Source organism: Sinohyriopsis cumingii, chromosome 15, assembly GCF_028554795.1.
Source record: "Sinohyriopsis cumingii isolate HCF-2022 chromosome 15, ASM2855479v2, whole genome shotgun sequence".
Taxonomy (NCBI): Eukaryota; Metazoa; Mollusca; class Bivalvia; order Unionida; family Unionidae; genus Sinohyriopsis; species Sinohyriopsis cumingii.
The window spans coordinates 114425721-114448870 of NC_142975.1; the positions used below are offsets into that span (position 1 = coordinate 114425721).

Consider the following 23150-nt stretch of genomic DNA (forward strand, 5'->3'; position numbering starts at 1 on the left):
AAATAAGAACTTACGGTTTTAAGAATAAAATCCAAAAATAATCCAAGAAAAATCCACGAATTAAATTTTAGAAGTCCTGGTAATGATATGTTCTTATGAAATCGAGTTTTTTAGTCCCGACGAAAATTCCAAAATGGAAGGCGATGACGTACACTGTAGCTAGTATTGTGCTGTTGTGTCTACAGTTCTTTGTTGTTTCACAAAAAAAAATTCCGGTGTTTGAATTTCTGAAGAAAAGTTCAAGAAATGTCTTTGTCCAAGAATTCTGTATATGTACTCAAATATTTCCAGGAAAAAGAATAAATCTTTTAGAATCCAAATAATTTGAATAAAAAATAAAATGTAACTCCAAACTGGTCACAAACCAACACTTTCCAGTGTAAAGGCCCAAATTCTCTATAGATACCGGCATAAAACCTGAATACTGCGCAAAACAGATGCCCGGATGATGGTCACGTGACCATCTTCCACATCAGTCTGGAAACTATTTACATGTATAAGGTCAAGTATTCCAGTACAGCCTCCATCTCACTCTATGTATCCCACAATAAAAATAAATATAAAAAAAGAAGTTGTTTACTTGATTCTCAATCAAAGCGAGGAACTAGGTCAACAAAATGATACAAAGTTCTATTTTAGGTGTTTTCAAATAAACAGTCAGGTCAAACTAATTTCTGGAAAATATCAAATTCATCGTAAACAAAATCACACTACTTTGACATGTAATGAAATTAAAATAAAATTATTTTAAAACTTACAAACAATGAAATTAAATCAAATATAAATTAAATCAAATATACATAACAGAGGTCAATATGACTTAAGCATCAAATATTTCCGTTGGGGATGAATCGCGTACAATATATGCTAAAATTAACATAAACGCACTGTCAAATACAAAGCGCATACTAAAAATAGAGATCACCTAAAGCCCATTGGTAATGAGATGAAGTTTCGTCGATTGGATAGGTGTTGGAGAGCCAAAGATCATAATACGTGGAATATTCAAAATTATTCATTCTAAAACAAAATTCAATAGTTTGTGCAGGTATATTCTGTTTTGCGAAAAGGGTAATTACAAAAACTATAATTGGCTATATGATATTGCATTTTACGCGCAATATAATATCAAAAATAGATAGAATTGATCGACTGCATTGTAATTATCAGTTGCATAAAGACCAAACAAAGATGTCACAAAATGTTACATTTCCCACGCGCAAAGGGCCTTAAGTAAATATCACAATGCAATGTAATTGATGCTGCTACATTGGTCTTCTTTCAGTCATTACAGCCTAATGATTGAGAGTTATATCACATACATATATGTGTTATCAGTCGTTCCTTCTTAATGCCGGTTCGAAGATTGCGAAAACTACCGTCAATTTGCTATGTATCATAAATATGCATTGCATTTATTTGTAAAAGGCACATGTAATGATTTTTCTTTCATCAATGAGAACTATTGTAAGTGTACGATGTGTTTCCACTATTGTGCGAGAAGGCACTTCCGGCAAGGCATAATGTTTGGTTCAAGGGAAGAAAATCGCTTATTACAAAAACATTACGAAATGGTCAGGTAAGATATGTGAGATATTGTACACTTCATAAGGATGTCCCGTCAGATTTGTTGGATTTTGCGATTGTCACTAATCGTGAATGCTAAATGAACTGTAGCTTAACAAGGTCACAGATGATAAATTTGACATATATCAAGGGAATAAAGTTTAAAACTTATTTTTTGATTTACCTATAATCATATCGGTCCTGTTTCATCATTTCTTGCATTCGTGTTAAATATTGATATTGTTTCTTTCTGTGTGAAATTTAGAGACTTTGGGTTAAGCAATCTGTGTCGTACTACAATTAGCCATTGGCAAAGATATGGGGTGCTTTAAAAAGAAGAATTAAAACAGGTGATTTAATGCAACCGGTGGTCGACATAATAGCAAATGTAGCTAAGTCATAAGGGAATTGTGTGTATCATGATATGACACGCTGGAACATATCAAGTAGTAAAGGAGGTGGACCCGCCTCAATAAATCCGAGCAAAGAAGTTTATAGGGCTTACCTTAGAGGATGAAGGTTCCATTTTGAAAAATAAAGCTTTCAAAAAGGAAGGCTCCATTGGAAGGGCCACCTCAATGCTGGGCAAAAAAGTCTATACGGCCTCCCTTAATGGAGGAGAGGTCGCACCCTCGTTGCTGCTATTAATTAAAATAAAATTGTATTAAATAAATGGCGCCATCTAAAGAATCTTACACAGCTAGATTAGCTCGAGAACGACTAGAAGCAATTAAAAAATATCTTCCCGTGAGAGATTCTGTCAGAGAAAAGTTACAAGCGCTACAAGAATCGCAAGTTGAATATGTAGAAGGCACATAATAATTGTTTAGACCTGTTACAAAAGTTACTGAAAGAGTTGCAACGGCTACTAAAGGTCTTTTTCCGCCAGTAAATCAAACCGCCGAACAAACTGAAAAAGTAGCAAAAAGAACTAAAAAAACAAAGGTGATTTTACCAGAACTTCCAACTGAAATAGCTGCCGCTCAGCCTCACCCGTCGATGAAGAAATACTTGAACGTATTGACAAATTATATAAGGAGGTCGGTGATGTAAGGGATCTTGTTGCACCAAAACCAAAACCAGAACCAAAACCACAAACCGAATTTAGCAAGGAAGATCGTAGTCTACTTCAAGAAAAACCTACAACGGTTGCCGCTGCAGAATATCCAAATCGCGATAGATTATTAGATACAAATACCGCCGATATTTCAGAAGAGAATTGGGTTCCTTTTGTGTTTTGAAGTTTCCATAATATATCCAGAATCTCTAGTAAATACAAGGATACGTTTGAAGATTTTAAGAAACAAACCAAAGAAATTTAAAAAATCGCCACTGCTCGGACACATATTATTTCCATCAAAATCGTCATTCGGCCCGCCTCGTATTGAGGAACAGTTTTACGATGCACCGGTATCAGGTGCAACTGGAAGTGGTATTACTACGCGAGGAAGTGGCTTGTTACTTGTCCTAACAATATTCTTGATGATGTGCAACGACTAGAAATTCTCACAGGAGGAAAGCGAGCCGGAAATAATTCTCCAGAAATTATTAATGAAGCAGCTGATATTTGTCAAAGATTGTTTACAAGTGGTATCATGGATATTTATATTTACCGGGAACTTATCAATGAACTCGTTGATGACTATCATAGTGACTAGTTGTCACCATTATTAGATAAATAAATAACAAATAAGATGATCATACACAACAACGGTCACCGCAGACCCGTGATGGTCAGAGTAGTAAATTCACGATTACCCGTTTATAAAGCCTTTACCGGAGATGGACTTGGTAATGTTATTCAGGGATTATTTGCAAGGATGGCTCCCAAAGCAGCACCAATCGCAAAACAATTATCAATGAAAGATATCGACGTTATTCGAGAAAAAGCTCCTGGTGCAATCGGTAACGTTGCTGGTAAAGCGTTCTCGGCAATCAAAGACAGGATAGCACGATTAATCCGACGAAAACCACAACCAGCGAAATTACCAAGCACTAAAGTTATGACCGTGGATGTCAGTAAAAAAATAAATCAGTCCGCAAATTAAAAACTAGCAGCCTTGGTAAATCAAAGAGAAATTTTACCTTAAGAGGAAAACATAAACACAAGTTTTATTTCAGGAGGTGGTCTTCGTGGGTCTGGCAGGTCAAGGCGATAACCATTTGGAAAATGGGCAATATAATAAAATGTTCAAACGTATATCCGACACAGCATTCGATATGGATGAACCAGTTTACAAAGATGAATCCGTACGCGACTATCAATTTTATTCTTACAAGTAGATATTTCTTACCTGCTGAAGCATTTATTGAAGTAATGAGCTTGTAACAGATTTTCATCTCAGTACAGCATACGGGGCTGAGGCTATAGTTGGTTATGTTAATAATGGTATTATGGCGTTATTTCACAGCGCCACATATATGATTGATGGAAAAAATATCGAGACAATTCAAACGGACGTTGACGTTGCCACAACAATAGTAGGGTTAGCAAGATACTCCGACGATTATACAAGATCAATTGTCCCGTCAATGATGTTTTACAAAGATAACACTGATCATCCTGATCACAGGCAATTTCTTCAAGTACAAGTACCACGAAATACTGCGACTGACCCACAACTGGCTAAAGCGATAGATAGACCAGCTGCTGAATTTTTGATGTTACAGAGCACCAACAACAATTACAATTATGGATTTGCTGCACGTAAATTAATGCTGAAAGATGACCGTAGAAGATTTTCATGTGCGATTCCACTGTCACAAATCTTAGGATTTTGCAGAAATGTCAGGAAAGTTATCTTTGGAGCGAAACACACAGTTGTGCTTGTAAGAAAGGGTAGTGATAATGATGCTATTTGGCGATCAAACGCTGCTGCTGCTGGTAAAGTAATACTGTTTAAACTCTCACTATGGATGCCAGTAATGACTCCATCGATTGCTGAAGAACAGCGATTACTCTCTTTTATGAACACAGGTGGTAAGTCGTTATTGTCATGGTATACAATGTCCACAGATAGCATTCAGAGTAATGTTACCAGGATATTTACATGGCAAATAGCGACTCAGGAGGGTGTTTGTGCACCGAGACATATATTCATTGCGCTGCAGAATGTTAATCGGTTAAATAATCAGGAAAATAGTCACATGATATTTGACAACCTTGAAGTCAGTGAAGTTTCTTTACGAATAAATGAACAGCAAGAACCATCTGAGGATATAATCTTAAATTTTGAACACAATCGTGTTGCGCGCGGGTATCATCGATTGTTATCGTGTATGGTACGTGACCAAAATGTAGACACTGGGTTGTAGATATCTCAGCTGGATTTTACAACACTGTATCCAATCTATTACTTTTCAGTGGAACATTTAGAATTATTTAGGCAATCTGTCGTTGATATACACTTCAGAGCTAACGTGAATCCTGGTGGTGTTAATTACAGAGCAATCGCGGTCATACTCAGTGACAAAGCAGTGTTGGTTGAAGGCGTTTGTGGTCGAATAAGAATCGTTGACGCACCAGTTGAAAACATGTAATGTTTTCCAAATACGTAATCGCGCGATGATTTAAAATATGAGTATTATCATAAATGTCATCATACCATCATGTAAGTGTCAGTCTGACTCCTGGTCAGATTAAAAAAACTACAATCCGCGTCAGTAAAAAAATCTAGAACCACAATAACGCTAAAAGAAAAACAGTCAGATCACAGGCGGTGAAAAAAGTTGTCGTTGACGGCGCGTCAGCTTAAACACCTTAATAAAGCCAAACAATCCAAGACTGGAATACGACTTGAACTTTTCGCAGGAGCCATCAAAGATGCTGCTAAGACAGGCGGTATATTTCCACTTCTCGCGGTGATACCAGCGCTGATTGCTGCTGAAGCTCCAGCCATTGCTAAAGCAGCTGCGTTAGGTGCTGTTAGAACAGCTGCTGCAATGGCATTAAAAGAAAGCAACAGGAAAAGGTCTAAGACTTCCAGGAACACCCGTACAGGGAAAAGGTGTGAGACTTCCATGAACACTTCGTTGAATTTTCACCTATGTCAAATTTTGATTTACGTGATGCTGCTAAGCAACTAAAAATATAAAAAAAATTAGAGGTGTTTTTATGCGCGATCAGTTGCCGCAAAGACCAAACAGCACCGAGGCAGGTATTAATTGTACCGGTGTAGTAACTCATCGAGTAGCATACGCGACTGATCAGCGTGGAATTGTTTATTTTGACTCGTATGGGTTGGCTTCACCGCACGAATTCATCAGCTATGTTACACCTCACTAAATCCCGGTTTGGTACTCAACGCTATCAACACAAACACTATTCGATTCGCCGATATATGGTCGTGAAGCAATTGCTGTACTCGATGCTATTTCAAAGACATCATCAAGACCACCTCACAAAGTCGTGCACAATTATACAAGTGCGTCGTTTAAAAATTAATGGTAGATATTTACAGAAGATCCCGCGGCGATACTACTAAGAGTAAAAGAAATATTCGACGAAATAGATTTGTCAAATTACGCGACAAAGGATGAACTCGCTGATATCATGAACATCTCTAGAGTTAACCGAGATGAAGTTGTTGTTTTGCAGGATAAATGCGGCGTTTTGAAAACGAGCAATACCAAATGGAATGACAGTTCGTAGAGTTCTCTGTGCTACCACGGATAACATCCCTGTGTTTACCAGCGACAATAAGATCAGAGACTCAAGTATATCAATCGCGGTTACCAGAAATGAAATTGCAAGAAGGGTTGCTAATCGTTTGAAGAATACCGGAGACACAATGATAGGTGAATTCAGTATGAACGGAAATAAAATAGTCTTGCTAAGAGAGCCAACATCCGACGAAAATGCCGCAGCAAAAAAATACGTGGACAACGTAGATGGTAAATTATCCACGCTGCGGGCCGAGTATAACGTTCACGTAAATATGTTCATGAGCACACGTAGAAACTTTCGAAAACTTAATGAAATCGCAGACGATTTCTTTGGCAACCCGTTGATTATTGACGTAAAACTCTCTGATATTAAGACAAATATTGATACAATTAAGAAGACACAAGAAGATGTCGTAAGTGGAATTCCTGATATCGCTAAAAAATTGATCTGATTAAAATTCGCCTCAAGCAGATTGTCAATAACGTATACACAGTGTCATCGGGATTCTCATGGTCACAGCAAAATAATAATATCAAACATATCGTGGAAGTCACTGGTTGTACAGACTGTGTTCAGCGCTGCAACATTTAGTATATACACTACATATCCCTGGCGTTATTCAACCGATAAGTTTTCCGGGGTTGGGTCTATTGTGTTAAATAGCGGGAACGAAAAACATTTATACCTGAGTCAGCTGATTAGAAATTAACTGCAGCATATTACTGGTGGCGCCTGGAATTTGTTGCTGAAACGCCTCAGTTGGTTGCTACGTAAAATATAATAATGGCCTTAACAGAATTAAGCATTCAAAAATTTAAATATTTATAGGTTACTGCATTTGTATGGGAAAATAGGAACGAGTTTTTGGAATGAATACTGCACGAACTTGTGAGTGCAGTATATCCTTCCGACAAAACGAGTTCGTATTTTCCCATACAAATGCAGTAACCTTTTTATTATATGCTCATTTTTTAAATTCTACCTAAGGTTTAATTATATAAACAAAATACACTACAAGAAACAATGTAAATGAATGAATGCCGTATTCCAAACTAAATACACAAGCGCAGATTTGACATTGCAAAATGACATCATTATTAATGCGCACATAGCTCCGCCCAGATAAATTTGAACTTAGTCGCGCGGTCGACATAACTTTCGAAAGAAAATGGCGTGTCTAGTTAAAATTGAAATTTGAAGTCATATTATGAATGAATGGGCATTGCAACGACTTTTCCATTTGATCTGGAGTGAATATATTTTGGTATTTTGTTTCGATTCGACGAAAGTTTGTGATTTTGGACTGGATTCATCTGTGCAAATTATTCATGAAATACATCGGATTGAAGTGGCGCGGGAGAAGCGTGTTTACGTCTGCAAATGTGTTTCTGTTTCTGTCATTGAATGTTTGAAATCATAACGTGGGAAAAATATGAAGTCTTTCAATTGCAATTTTCAAAAAGACGCTATGGAATTTAATGTGTATTTTAATTTGAGTGCAGTAAGGAGGATGTAATTGCACTTATCATCGAAATTACAGCACACTTTCGAAATGTGTAATCCAGATTGAAAACCTATGACATGGCTCATGTAATTCGGATTGCAGAATTAAGAAAAAACATTTTGAGGAAATTCAGGATGTAAAACTGTAAGTATATTTTATTTTGCCATTCTTATCACCAGATAAAGAAAACAGTATATGCCTTGTTATTTGTAAGGACCTAATCCGTCATTTTATATAAGGTAGCTAGCCTAAATCCGTAACATTGTATCAACGCAAAATGTCAAGACAGCTGGGTTTTTTTGCAGTCCACGAAACATGTTTTATTTCATTCAGAAACAAATTTAAACAAGCACAACGTAAAGAGCCTCTTACGCGAGTGTACATGATTTGTTTACAAATCAAAAGTGCTGGCTTCTGAGTCCATTGTTTATTTACAAAAGAAAGTAGTTCCTTTATTCACGTGAATGCTATATGTGTATTGTCGCGCGCGTTCAGTATCGGGGAATATTGAACGATTCTGTCAACGTAAAGTTAACGGGGAAAACAATGAGCATATAATAAGATTAAGTACGTGAATGGCAAACAGCGCTAAACACCATCGTTGACAAGTATACAACGAAAGTAAAAAAAATATCGAAGACGTACAGTTCTCATTGATGTTGTTATATACTCGGTATCCACGCTCACTGCTGGTACCGGCGTAGTATTATCAGCGTTAATACCATTAACGGCAGCAGTAGCAGTGACAATATATGTTTCATCATCGGCAACCATCGCTGGGGTTTTTAATATTATCGCGAAAAAGATATCCACGTGCACGAGCACAAAATTGCAAGATCACTCTGTAAAAATTACACACGGCAACACAAGCGTATTCTAAATTATCGTCGTTGATATCATCAAGCCTTACCGATGAAACGATATCAGATTCTGTATTTGACACAGGGCTTAAGTCATACAACGAAGTCTGATTTAGGAAATGGAAATTTGAATAATGACAGAACTACTTCAGCAGATAGTTGCAAATACAAGTCCGCTGATAACCACGATGATATGAACAAGCTCAACCCGTCCTAAATTCAACATTGTTTTTCCAACCGCGATTCCATTAAAGGAAATAGCTCTTGGCAGTTGCGAGTATACCACAGTTGGCCCAATATCCGGTCAAGATCATTTGGCGGTCTACAATTGAATAATTCGTTAGTGTTTGCAAAATAAAAATAAACCTGATGGAACAACTGATTGGCAGGTTGGTGGAATACCCACGGGGAATTATCAAATCGAACAAATCATTGATGAATTCCAGCGTAGAATAAAATCGCTAACGGGAACGATAGTCATAACGGTTCATTAACCAACGTTATCAGCCGCGATAGAGATAAATTCACCGGATTACGCCGTTGATATATATCAGTCATCAATCAGATCAGTGTTAGGATGGCCCGAAGTTGTACCTGAGTACCATAGACCCGCAGAACCAAAACAGTCTGATTTTATCACTAACGAAAAGAAGTATATAAAGGAACCAGAATTTCGAGAAAAATATCCGTGGAATTTTTCCCATTATTACGGAGCTAAGTTCCCTACAATAATAGGCGTTTTATCCACCCATGATGATAAACTAAACCCAATTGTCAATGAACAATTTATCAGATCATTTTCCGAACCTATCAACGTCGAGTACAGACAATCATTAAATCAATTACAAAATTTATTTTCCAGCGCTACACATCACTACAACGATGACATAAAACAAGAAATCATTGCAACGATACAACATCTAAATCAGGTTATGTCAGATTTTGAATATATGAATAATACTGTTATTTGGAATATAAATCGCCTCGGCAGTGAATTTTTTTTATTACCACGGAAAACCCCGCACAGTAACCCTTAAACAATTGTTTCTAAAACACTATGCAATCGAAGAAGAACAATTACATATTTCCAGGATTTAAAACTATCCAACTAAAAATATCACTCAGCACTCTCAACAACGAATTTTGTTCTAAAATATTTGAACAGTGGAGAAAAATAACGCCTCCACCAAGTATTCTTCGATATAAAAATAATCAGCACGGTGAAGGCCGTAATATTTCGCCGGGAATTACAAATATAACCTCAACGATCGCTGTCAAACGTGCATGTGACGCAATTGATGGTAGCCATCAGACAGACACTTATATATCAAATCAGGTGCAGCAGGGATATATTTTTTATACTTTTACACCACAAGTTCAGCACGGATATATGATAGTGCAACAACCGATTAATCCGATTTACTTACGATGTCATAATCCGCTATTATTAAGAATTAATTTCAAACTAACTGACCAGACCGGCCAATTGTTTGACCGTCGTGGAAAGGTTCTGAGCTTAAATTTATATGTGAGGTCTTAATGATTTTTAATCGTAGAGTCCTTGATTTTATCAAAAGAAAACACATACTAGAAAAACAGGAGAGAAAAAATATGCATAATAACCCCCGCCTTGATTCAGGGGATATTTTTTACTGACAAATTGACTAAAATCAGTATAAAAAAAAGACTTAAATCTGACATACTTTCACTTTCATTTTCGCGAAATGACTAACTTTCACTTTCATTAATATAATCTCTGACAGTTTCTGACATAATCTTTCTTAATTGTCTTATGCGAGTGTTGGTTGTTTTTCGTTTTTTTGCTTCGTATTCACCAGACAATTCTAATCTATTTTTTCTATTACGCGAGGGAGAGAGAGATACGAATTCCCCTACTTCAGTTTCTTTAACTGTAGCCAACGATTGAAACATAGCCCCTTGAATTCACTTTATAAACTTGTATTCTGATGGCAGTTTGTATCCAACTTCGAATTTACGTTCTTGTAATATTTCATAATTGGAAATAATTTTTTCAGGATTTAGTTCATCAGATATATTTATGCCATCATGTTTTAATTTTTCAATAGCAGAAATAATATCATTGATATTTTCATGGTTCATTATATACTAAATATAGGTTTAAAAAAATGTAATACACGTCCCATTTGAAAACCTAGATTGCCATATGACATTCTAGTAAGTCCAGGAGGGTGTTTTACACTATCACGACATAACCCCATGTGAGTTCCTAGATTGCCGTATGACATTCTAACAGGCTCAAGGACGAAACACAACTCCCATGTGAACCCCTAGATCAGGGGTCGGCAACCTTTTTTACATAGCGTGCCACTTTTTTTCTGGATTAATTACAAAATGAACGAGCGCGTGCCACCAGTAAAAGAGTAACACTGTTAAAAGATTTTTGACTGCCCTTTGCGTGCCACAAAAAACCTCTTAACGTGCCACCTGTGGCACGCGTGCCTTAGGTTGCCGACCCTGTCCTAGATTATCAAACAACAGTCTGGCAGGCTCAGGAGCGCGTGTTTAGTAGAAAACGGCACAATAGATAAATCTTACCAAACGACAACACAATCTCCATGTAAGATCCTAGATTGCCATATGACATTCTAGCGGGCTCAGGAAGATATATTTACAGTAAGGACGGCACAGTACATAAAGTATTTACAGTATATGCAATTTTAAGGACGGCAAAACCTTCCATGTGAACTCCTAGATTGCCATTCTAGCAAGTCCAGGAGGATCTATTTACAGTAAGGACGGCACAGTACATATAGTATTTACAGGATATACAGGATATACAATTCTAAGGACGGCACAATCTCCGTGTGAGCCCCTAGACTGCCATATTGACATTCTAGCAGGCTCAGGAAGATATATTTACAGTAAACCTTAATTCCTTAGATCCTCTAAGGAGGACGGCACAATACATAAATCTTATCTAACTTATATCTAAGGACGGCACAGTGGATATAGTAGTATATTTACAGTATATACAATCTTAATTCCTTAAATCTCTACAAGGACAGCACAATATACACGGGAGCCATTCTCTACTTTCAACAGATTTTTGCACACCCTCCCCATAATCAACCCCGGGAGAGTGCAAAACAATCACCCACTACGTGGTGACAGGGTGGGAGGGTGGGTTTGTCTACTGAAGATCGAGCATATAGGGAGGACCCCCATTGATAGAACGGGTCGTATAGTATATAAGGTAACCAATACCTGAAACTTCGAAAATAGCTTACGCGATGGGCGTGTCTTTGATGCTGTTTGTATTTTTATGTTTTCTTAATTATAATCGCAGAAAATATGCAGATGAACCAGGAAACCGGACAGATTCAGTAAAACGAGAATATTGTTTCTTAAAAAAAAACTCCATTTATCTTAAATGAACGATTAAACCTATCTTCAATGACAGTCCTTCACCTTGTCCTTGATAAAATCAAGGGGGAAATAATGTAATAAAACAATGGAGACAAATGTCAGTAGTAGATACTATTGTTTGTACTTACTTAAATATAATACCGTTGTTGTAACACAGGCTGGTTGTTGCGATAAGCCGCTCTCTTAAGACGACAGTAATTTACTCCAGCGCTTAATTTCGGTATGTCGAGTTAAGACTCCAGGAGAGAAAATTAACCACCAAAACATATTTATTTACAAGCCAATACTATTGTGAAATCTATCCTCTTGACTCTGTCAAGGACAACGATAGATCTATCAACCTTGTTACATAGCCGCGGCAGAGTTATCTCCCTTGATTTTTATCAAGGACGTTGTCCGTATCTAACACTATTGGAACAAAAATGAAATACACTGTTCATTCTTCTGCGAAAATGCTGATTTGGTTATTTTATCTGCAACACGTTGTACCCCGCGTGAGTGAATACCGAAATACTTGCCAGCCGCGGTCGTTGACTGTAATATTATTTTTTCACCGGTTTTAATATTTACAGATTTAACTGCCTTCCTTGCAATTGTTTTACATCTCCCAGTATTACCAAGTGCAGAAATCTCGCTCTGTGTGATAGCTTGTAAGTTATCCAAAGAGTCATTGAGATAATTGTTTCACCGTTCGGTCAGTTGCTGCTCACTTTGCAAGAGAGAAAAATTCGTGGAAGCTAGCACGGCTTGAATTTGTTGAAGACGTACAGCTAACCTGCTGAGAATATGGAAACGTTGGATTGTGGAATACCAAGTATTATCCGGGAAGTTTTCTTGGTGTGGGAGAGTGTTCTGGATATTTTAAAAGATTTGGACACCCCACACACGTGATGACTACAGAACCGATAAATGGAATCAACCCGATTTTGATCTAACTGGATTTGCTCGTGTTGAGTCATTCGAGTTTGTTGAAGGTCTTCATCCGATCTGTTATATTTGATTTGGTAGACACTTTTCAGAAAAAAATATGGGCACCAATAGTGTTGTTACAATATATACTTGATTGTAAAATACTTATATCGTTGATTGTAAGCGAGGCAATTATATAATACCGTCCTCAGAAAGAAGTTTAGTTACCACCACAAAATTATTCTGATTACGAAAATAAAATCGCAAAAGATCTTGGTAGAAGACAAATTGGTAAATTTACTCAAGGCGGAGCATATGATCATAAACGACATTATGCACGATTGATCACAGACGATGTTGAACTCGATTTCATAACTGCTGATGCAACGATGACAAATATGTTTGTAAGTCGAGAAACCGCTTACTTGTCTAATGGAACACGATTAGGTACAATTGTTGGTTATATTGATGGCTAGTCACCTCAGTTTACTCATTTAAGATCTTCAATGCTTGCTAATGTTACTATAAATGTATTATCGATGATAAACAGATTCCCTACCAATGCAGTCAGAGTTCCAACGGATTCGTTTTATATTGAAAATATTGATGCATCATGGGGCGAATGGAGAATAAAAGAAGAAATGTTACATAATTATTCTGACTACGCAGATGTTGCGATTAAAGATATTTATTACCCCAAAAAATTAGATATCAGAATTATCACTTGCACCGTACGTGTATGATCCAGTATCCCGACACAAGACTGTTTATCTAAACGGACCCAGAGGTTCTGGTAAATCAACTCGAGTGATCGAATTATTTCGACATAATTCAGACGATATGGTTGTTTTAACACCTACACACAGACTCGCAAGATAAATGAAACAACGAGGAGTAAAATCATGTACTTATCATTGTTTCTTCCGATGGAAGGGGAACGCATAGACTCCTGACCGAATGGGCGAGACTCACATTCCAAGGATCATCATTTGGGATGAAGTGTGCACAGTATCTAAAGATACAGTAAAAGCGTTCTCGATTGGCTTATCTCCGCACGAATGGCTAAAGAATTTTGTAGATTATTATGAAGAAGTAACTGATGATCATAGATCTCTTGATCCAGAATTAAGGGAATTTAAGAAATGAATCAGACAACAACCGAATAAAATTCAGTGTGAAATAATGCGTAAAATAATTTCATAAACGTCTATGAACGATTTTCTGCAAGTTGGGAGACCAAATGATTTGATAGTGGCAAGTAGAAAGATAATTCGTGATACACTTCAACAGCGTGTGTCTTCAGGAATTACTTGTAATTGTTCACGTGTAAATCTACGCTGAGGAGCAGTTGAATCCAATCTGTAGATTGCGGGTCTACCCGTGGGTCTTAAAACGCTGGAAATTTTATGCGTTGTAATACTCCAGATAGGATCAGTCGCTCTTTTTCTTACCACCTTCAAGATCACCGGGTTCATATAAATATCTTAGAGACACATTGCCTAATACTGGTTGTTTTGAAAAATCAAGTCGTTGTACGCGTATATGTTTTTTGGTAATTGCATTAATGGGTTTCATGGCAGTTGTTTGAGTGATTTCATTATTTAATGCAGCTATCACACTTGGTAATCGTGCAACCCACTCGCGAGATCTCGTATCTTGAATTATTTCCTTCGCATACTGTTATCCAAATAACCGCTCAGCAAGTGTTCGATTAAATCGCTCAACAATTGTCTGATCACGATGAATTGCAGTGTGTCCTCGTCGTATTTTGACGTTATGTTGCTTCATCAGCGATGATACTACACCCTGAAATTCTTTGCCAGGATCAACCTGTAATAGTTGTGACCATCGTAAGGTTCCGCGTTGATAAACTCGCTCAAAAGCAGATACATCTTCAGTAGCTGTTTAAGTTAATAACGGCTCTGCTTCTTTATACCTACTTGCAACGTCAACGACAGTCAACGCGTATTTGTATGTTATTTGACGTCTACGTATTTTGATAGTATCATGAGGTAAAAACAAAATATAATCCTGATGAACTTCATTTGGCACGCTAACATCAAAATGTGCATGCTGAAACTTTTAGTAGGTGGTGGTTGGTAAATTTGCCATATTGCCTGTCGTGCTAACTATTTTCAGCAGCAACATGTGTAACATTTGCTGCTTCAGCGAGTTTACTAATCGCTGCTCTACATTTCCAATATCCTCTTGGACTATAACAAATCGACTCCATTATAATAATAATAATCGGTTGATTAATTACCAGCTCCTAATGCTAGTTTATCCTTCATTGCAGATCTCAACAACCAATTAGCTAATGAATCTTTGAAAGATTTATTTTTTTATGGAATTTAACGCATGAATTAGGTTTACGTCTGCAATATGTCTGTCTTGTAGGATTTTACTTTTATAAGCTACGTCATGAGCGTGACATGCTTTATCAATGGCATTTACTGGATACTCGCCAGGCCTTGGCTGATCTTGATTATCAAGCCTGATATCAGGTCTGGTACCAGGACCACAATAATTATATCCTAGGATATTTTTTTCTCCTGGGTATTTAATCCATGGAGTTCCAGGTAACTTTGTTAGCGAAGCGGCAATATCACCTCCTTTTTTTAGTTTCGCCCTTTGGTTTGTCAGCGGAAATAAATTTAAATTTCCTTGTACCACATCGTTCACACTTACCTGTAACTGCTGATTTGTTATTTGCTGTTGTAATAGTTATTAGTCCACTTGTGGGGGTACGCGTCCTGCATTTTACACAATATAAATCCATAGTATTTATTATATTTCTATAACATGGATGTAATTGATTTCTCAGCGACACGAAAGCAAGAGCCGGTCATGCATCATGCAGCGGTACCAAATTCTGTCCGAATGATCATAATAGGTCCATTTGGTCTGGTAAAACGCAATTGTTATTTAACTTGATAATGAGATGGTTGAAATGGGATACGTTGTACTTTGCACCATCAGTTGATCATCAACGATGTTACGAAGTGCTGAAAGACTTTAATGAAAACGCAAGGTTGTTGGACGATAGTGGTGATGACATTATTAATGTTATCACCGATATTGATGAAGCACCATCCGTAGACGACCTTGGTGGATTTATTATTAATTTAGTTGTATACGATGATGTGATGTTGGACAGACAATCAAATCCAGCTAGAATAATTTCTCGAGGAAGACATTAAAATACAGACGTGATTTATGTTACTCAACGGTATACACAGATACAAAAATAATCAGAGGCAACTGTAATATTTTACTTGTATTTAACGGAGTTGATACACATGCTCTGTGAAATATTCATCAGACTTGGTGCAGCGGAGATATGGATATCATTAAGTTTAGAAATATATTTAGTCAGGCTCAGTCAACCCCGCATGGATTTATAACAATAAACTTACATGACCCCCGATCACGATATCCTATAGGTCTTGGTACAATTTTCGGATAGCAGCAACGAGGGTACGACCTCTCCTCCGTTAAGGGAGGCCGTATAGACTTTTTTGCCCAGCATTGAGATGGCCCTTCCAATGGAGCCTTCCTTTTTGAAAGCTTTATTTTTCAAAATGGAACCTTCCTCCTCTAAGGTAAGCCGTATAAACTTCTTTGCTCGGATTTATTGAGGTGGGTTTACCTCCTCTACTACTTATCATAGTGGCAAGATTAGGTTTCTACATATCAGTTGATAAAAATGAAAGAGATATCAGCTGAAGAGGAAGTTATCAACATTGTTAGGCATCACATTTCAATTCAGCATAATAGGAAGCTACGTTTGTTTAATCACGATAGTAAAAATGCTACACTTCAAATAAAACGGTCTGTATACAATTTTGGATGATTACAGAGTTACAAGTCTAGAATGTGTGAAAGAGCATGTCATTGACATCTCAGATCATTCTGCTTTATGTATCGAAGCAAAGAAGATAGTACGTACAATGGCAGTCCTGTAATCATACATACTGTAAATCGTAAATGAGGACTAGCGATCATTTTATGGTGTGTTTTCCCATATTAGCGGTACAAAATTTAAATTAAATACAGTTGGGCGTGTACTGCATGTACCGCAAAACATGCAAACAGATTCTTAAAATATTCCAAACTCTTTAACTTTGGGATCATATATAATGTTTCTAACTTACATTATTGTCAATATCGACATATATGTAAAACTGGCATTGTGTTGTTCATAAAATACCGATGCTGGCCAGAAGAGGCCTCCATACCTTTTTTATCATCTACTTTTAAGGTTTTCGTGACTGACTAAATGTCTTTTATTTGCATACAGTATGTGCAGATAAACAGCTGATGTTCAGTTTCTTAAAGGTTTTAACAAAATCCACTTCATCTTGCCATTCGATGGCTTATTGATTCAGTTCCGGATTATCCTAGTAGCAAAAGTAACATATCCTACGGGCCCCGCACTTTCAAAGGTCCTGCGCTTAATGCTTTCAAACTATCGATTACCTACATGTAAATAATACTATTACTGAAATGTCAGACATATTTGACGTATTATCTGGCTGTATAGCAAATGAAAAATACAATTATTTACTATAAAAGTTTTTAAAAAAATTATGTTTTTATATTTATGTTTTATTTTAATTTAGGTCCCCTTTATAACATATGCTACAGGCCCCGCACTAGATTAATTCGGCAGTGTATTGATTAGTCTCAGTGAGATTTGTTTCACTGCACATAAACTCCATAGTGATGTCCACTGCTTCCAAGTCTGTCAACAAAAACGCAGTTAATATTTTTTCCACTGTAAGTTATTCTTTCACGATCTCATTGCTACTTATTACAGGAACTTTACGGAATGCAGCTAGACGTGACAAAAAACTGCCACATAGTCAGAGTACCATCCCCCCCCCCCAACCTGTACTCATTTGTGCATATCCAGTAACCCCAGTATTGCTTGATAGCGGGCTTTTGTGTTGGTTATTGCTCAAGGACAGTCTTTTACCTCACATGACTATCCTATTGCATGGGCGCATGTTGTTAATTTCACTGATTACATTCCGCATGTTCTTGTGATATGATAATAATATCACTTGGGGTAGAAGATAGTAGATCTGTAACCAGAAAGTCTAAAGCCGATATTATATTATACTGCTCTTAAATATCTCTGTCTGTGTGTGTGTGTGTGTGTGTGTGTGTGTGTGTGTGTGTGTGTGTGTGTGTGATTTGGATTTTTAGCGTCGCTTTTTATATAAAAAAAAAAAACAGTCATATCGCAATATCTGCAGTGTGGCAGTTTATTGCGATGTCTAACATCACGCCGCAGACGAGTAGCATCATGCCCCACCCGGTCACATTATCCTGACACCAGGCCGACTAGTCCTAACTAACCTCTTAATGCCGAGCGAAAAGCGAGGCAGCTGCTAAAACCATTTTTATAAACCTTTGATATGATTCGGCCACGGTTCGAATCGCATTCAAGGCGGACGCTCTAACCAAATAGGCCACGGAAGCAACTACATATAATCAAAATGGACGTGTTCACAATAAGTCTGCTGCTATTTAAAGGCCACTTTCATAATCAAATCAAACTAAAAAGGTACGGACAAATAAATAAATACTTAGGCCTAATATATACATACCGAAATCTTGGTATTTCCACGACGTCAGTATCGCTGTATTTTTGTGCCACAGTTTGTAAATAATACCGTCTAGTCTTGCAGCCTCAATGTTTCGGGAAGTCAATATTTACCTGCAATGAAGTTCCTAAAATGCCAAATCGATGCAAAGGAACGGCATCAACAGGTTAAAAATTGTGACTAGGTCGTCGTTAGTATTAGTGATCGCTTTGAGAGATGTCATGATGTGCAATGATAGAAGAAAAATTTAATGAGATAAGGTAACCTATATCAAGACAGGTAAGGTCAAATGTAGGTCTTCTTATTTGCCGAAAATCACTCATTCTGTGTAGGTTTGTATGTATCGATGAATTGTTTTGTTTGTTTTTTGTCTTCTTCCTTTTTTATCTTGCATACAACTGCGGTTAAACAAATTGTGTTGCTCACTTATTTATCATTCCTACTCGTTGAAAATCGCATGTGCGCCCCCCCCCCCCCCAAAAAAAAAAGTCTGTGTGCGCCCTGTTATTATATTATTAGTCCGTTCGTTACGGTATATTATGGCAGCTGAAATTCACTAAACTTTGTGACATACTTACTGGAACGACTGTTATGTCAGCGAATGGTATTATTTCTGGTGTTTTTCTCTTAGGTCTGCTAGTGGGAGTTGGGTTGTGTTGAAATTTTAGTTCAAATAACATTTGTTTGTTTCTTTGTAAAAACTATCAAATTAAGTCGTAACTTGAAGAAAGATATATTACAATCGGCCACAGCTCCGCTTTGGTAAGGCCATGGGTAACATGGCTATCTCTCCCAAAGGAAACACAATAAAGATTACGGTAAGCAGGGGGTTGAGGCGGGTAACGGTTTGAAAATTATCATTCTGTAAATAAGCTCAAATGTAAAAAGTAAGAATTTACGATTGTGAACCACAAAAGTTGTTCCAAGCTATTAATTTACCTTTTTATGTTAACATATAGTCCATCCGTGTTAATAAAGTCCGTTAGCAAAAACAAACCACTCCCTTCTTTGTTACTTCTAAACGCCAATTACTTATGTTTTAAAGACAACATTATAAATCTAAAAGTGGGTCTGTGGGTATTTATATAATTAATACCTAAAGGAGATGCCATCATGCATATAAAAAATTGATACAAATACTAGCATATAGTATGACGAAAAAAGAAATAGATTGCTTCTTCTTTGAAGTTTAATTAAATCCTGAGTTCATACATAACGCACGATAAAAGAATTAAAATATCGTTCAATACTATTTCGTTTCTGAATTTTTCCTTTCTTTTCCTTTGTCTTCATTTCTTTTTCTCTCTCTATGTTCTCTTTCTTAGCAAGACATTAATAAATATAGCTAGAATTTTCCACTCGGCAAATCCTTTAGATTTTGTTACTAACAATTATTATTATTATTATTATTATTATTATTATTGTAGTAGTAATATCAATGCCGATGTAGAATTTGAACAACTTACTAAACTTGAGTGAATGATACGTCAACATTGTTTGATAAGCAGGTTGTCGTCCATTTGTATCTGGTATAAACTAAAAAGACGGCCACGTGATTATTTTCTTTTACCACGGAAACCAAAGACGATGTTCTAGCCCCGTCTTTAATCGTTCTCTATGTAGATAACTGACAGATTTAGTACAGTAACCATTTTGTTTCTTTCATTCTTACTGACTTTGACTTTTGACCTCTTGATCCAAAATAGATATACTTTTTCCTTAAGCTATGTGCATACCATTAGGACATAGGCAATGGTTGGTTCAGATATTTACTGGAACTAATGTTATTGCGTGGAAGCCATTTTCTTGTCTCAGTCACACGGGCACTAACCTCTTACCCCAAAGTAAGTCGCTTTCTTCCCTAATCCAAGTACAAGTCATCCATCAAGCTCGTTTGAGGAATGTCATCTAAAATGATGCTATTGTGTGGAAGCCATTTTTATTCTTTTCAATCACGGGAGCAGCGGTGGCTCAGTGATTAGCCGGCCGAACTCAAGACCTTGTTGTGTCACTGGGCAAGGCACTTTTATCCATTGCCTCGGTACTAAATAACCTGCTTGTGTTTCTTTTCCGTAAACTACAAAACAAAAACAAATCTTTTAAGTCACAGTGACTTTGGCCGTTGACCTTTTGATTCCTAAACAATAGGATTCATTCCCACCCAAAGTTCAAGGCACCCACATAGTTTGGTAGCCATATATAATGAACAACTCAAATAGATGTGCAGAAATTATTTTTCCCTGACCTTTGACCCCGAAATCCGCTGTGTCCTTCCTAAAGTGCAAGCCATCCACAAAGATTGCTAACTGTAAGTTGTGAAAAATTCGTGTTATTGTGCAGAAATGAAACTCGTAACAGTTGCACGGAAAGATGGATGAATGAAGAGCATCACAGCTATATTATCCGTCATACTGTGGACATATAAAAAACATTAAATATCATAGATCATCCAGTTTAATTAAGCTTGAAGAAAACAAAATTAACAAAACCTTTTTATTGCGAATTTAGAGTGTTAACTAGCAACATTGTTGATGTATTAATTTTACTTCAACATACTGAAAAACAAGTATGGTAATAACTTGGCATTATCAGGGACAGACACATACTCGTTATCCAGTCCGGTTAAAATAGATAAACTTTATTAAGATATGAGAGAGTACAGTAAGTTTTATGACGCAAGTGATTACAAGAAAGATAACATTTACAGAATATTACTAAAAATGAAACTCACTGTACAGTCATATAAGGATTACCTAATTTCCAAAGTAAGCTATATTCCTTTAGAACTGACGAAGAGGAAACAAGGGCATGCGAGGGTCTTAAGAAACAACTTAAAATTGATGTGTACACAGTATATTTGTTTTGTAAAAGTATAACTACTAGGAAATGAATTTCATTCTGCGTGAATTATATAACATAACTGTAAAGATGGCTGTTTTTTCTATCTACGATGAGAGGACATATTAAGTGGATAAAGTAAAATCTTTACCATATTATTTTCTCTACAACCTAATAATCAAGCGGGTTTTCAGACATAATTAAAGGTTCATTTGTTGTTGTTTTTTCAGATTGTAACTATCTTTTCTCTTGTAACTTATGTTTTGGCCCTATGGTCTTAAACTAACTAACAGAAAAGAGCGAAAACCAAAACGTTTTATAAAATTCAACAAATAATTTATTTTAATAGAATACACAGTAATTGAAAAAAAACTTACAGTATTGTGAATTGAATACCAAATAGTCGAAAAAGTTCTCTCACAAGTCCAAAATTATAAAGTTCCAAATGAATTCCAGTTGTAGCCCAAAAATTAATAAATTCCAATATTGAATATGGTGATGTGCGAATAGCCTCGAATGTGTTATTGTGCCAACAGTCTTGAAGCATCACAATGATATAATCTAAAATGTCCTTGAGTGAATTCACAATAATCACAAAATAGTGCTTTAGTCCGAGAATCTATGAATACTCTGTAATTCCGATTAATAATTAAAATAGATCAATCCTCTCATGATTTTAATATTTAATCTATAATTATAGAGGAATACTGGCTATGTATTATGTTGTTTGCGAAATAAATGTCATTGGTTAGATAGGCCCTTACTCGATTAGATTACTGACCAAGGTCAATCACACAATATGGATATAATAACATATAATCATGAGGAAAATCCAGCAAACATTACAAATTAAATGTATATAATACTACTCACTACATTGTTTTCCTCTAACACATTTTTCATTGACGTCTTATCTTTATGTACATATAATACAGCTTACAAACAACCTTATACTTTGATTATCTACGACTTTTTAAAATTATCTCCAACAAAATAAGGAGGGGTGTTCAAGTTCTTACACTTTGTATTTATTTGTTTCATATTTAATATTACGACTCTTTGATCTTAAAATAAATAATAGAAAAGAACCAGAACTAACAGGATTTGTAAAATTCCAAAAATAATTTATTTTTGTAGAATACAGAGTGAAAAATGTAAACATAACTTATCAGCATTGCGACTGCTCCGGTTGCCTTGTGATTAGAGTGTCCGCCTCGGATGCAGGAGGTCTTGGGTTCGATTCCCCGCCGAGTCATAACAAAGACTTACAAAATTGGTACTAACAGCTGTCTCGCTTGGCACTCAGCATTAAGAGGTTAGTGTTAGGACTGGTCGGCCTGGTGTCATGATAATGTGACTGGGTGGGACATCATGCTACATGTCTGCGGTATGTTGCCCCAGTGCTAGACATCACTATGAACTGCCACACTGCAAACATCGTAGGGATATGACTGAAAAATTGTTAAAGCTACGTTAAAAATCCAAATCACACACACACACACACACACACACAGCATTGCGAAATAAACCCCCAAATAATCCTAGAATTTCGAACACAAGACTTAATAATTAAAGTTATGAGCAAAGGTTAGAGGCATTTTAAAATAAATCCAACGCTGGAAGTGTTGAAGCGCCTGTGATGGCCTTTGTCGTAGTGACGTGCAAACAGTCTTTTGTTGACTCACAATAATACATCCAAGAATATATTCTTATTTAAAATTTCACTTTAAATCAAAGTTAATATCTCATTCCAAGAAAAAAAAATATCTGATGATGAGCACTTTTAC

The 23150-nt window shown here is 36.5% G+C and overlaps 1 protein-coding gene across 1 annotated transcript in view; it reads right to left on the bottom strand.

The window, feature by feature from the left end:
- Nucleotides 1-18729, bottom strand: part of LOC149782525 (NFX1-type zinc finger-containing protein 1-like) — a 63649-nt gene extending 44920 nt beyond the window's left edge. The window contains exon 1 of the mRNA XM_089933954.1: nucleotides 18529-18729. The gene's annotated coding sequence lies outside the window, so the exon portion shown is untranslated. The remainder of the gene's footprint in view (nucleotides 1-18528) is intronic.
- Between the last annotated feature and the right edge of the window lie 4421 nt (nucleotides 18730-23150).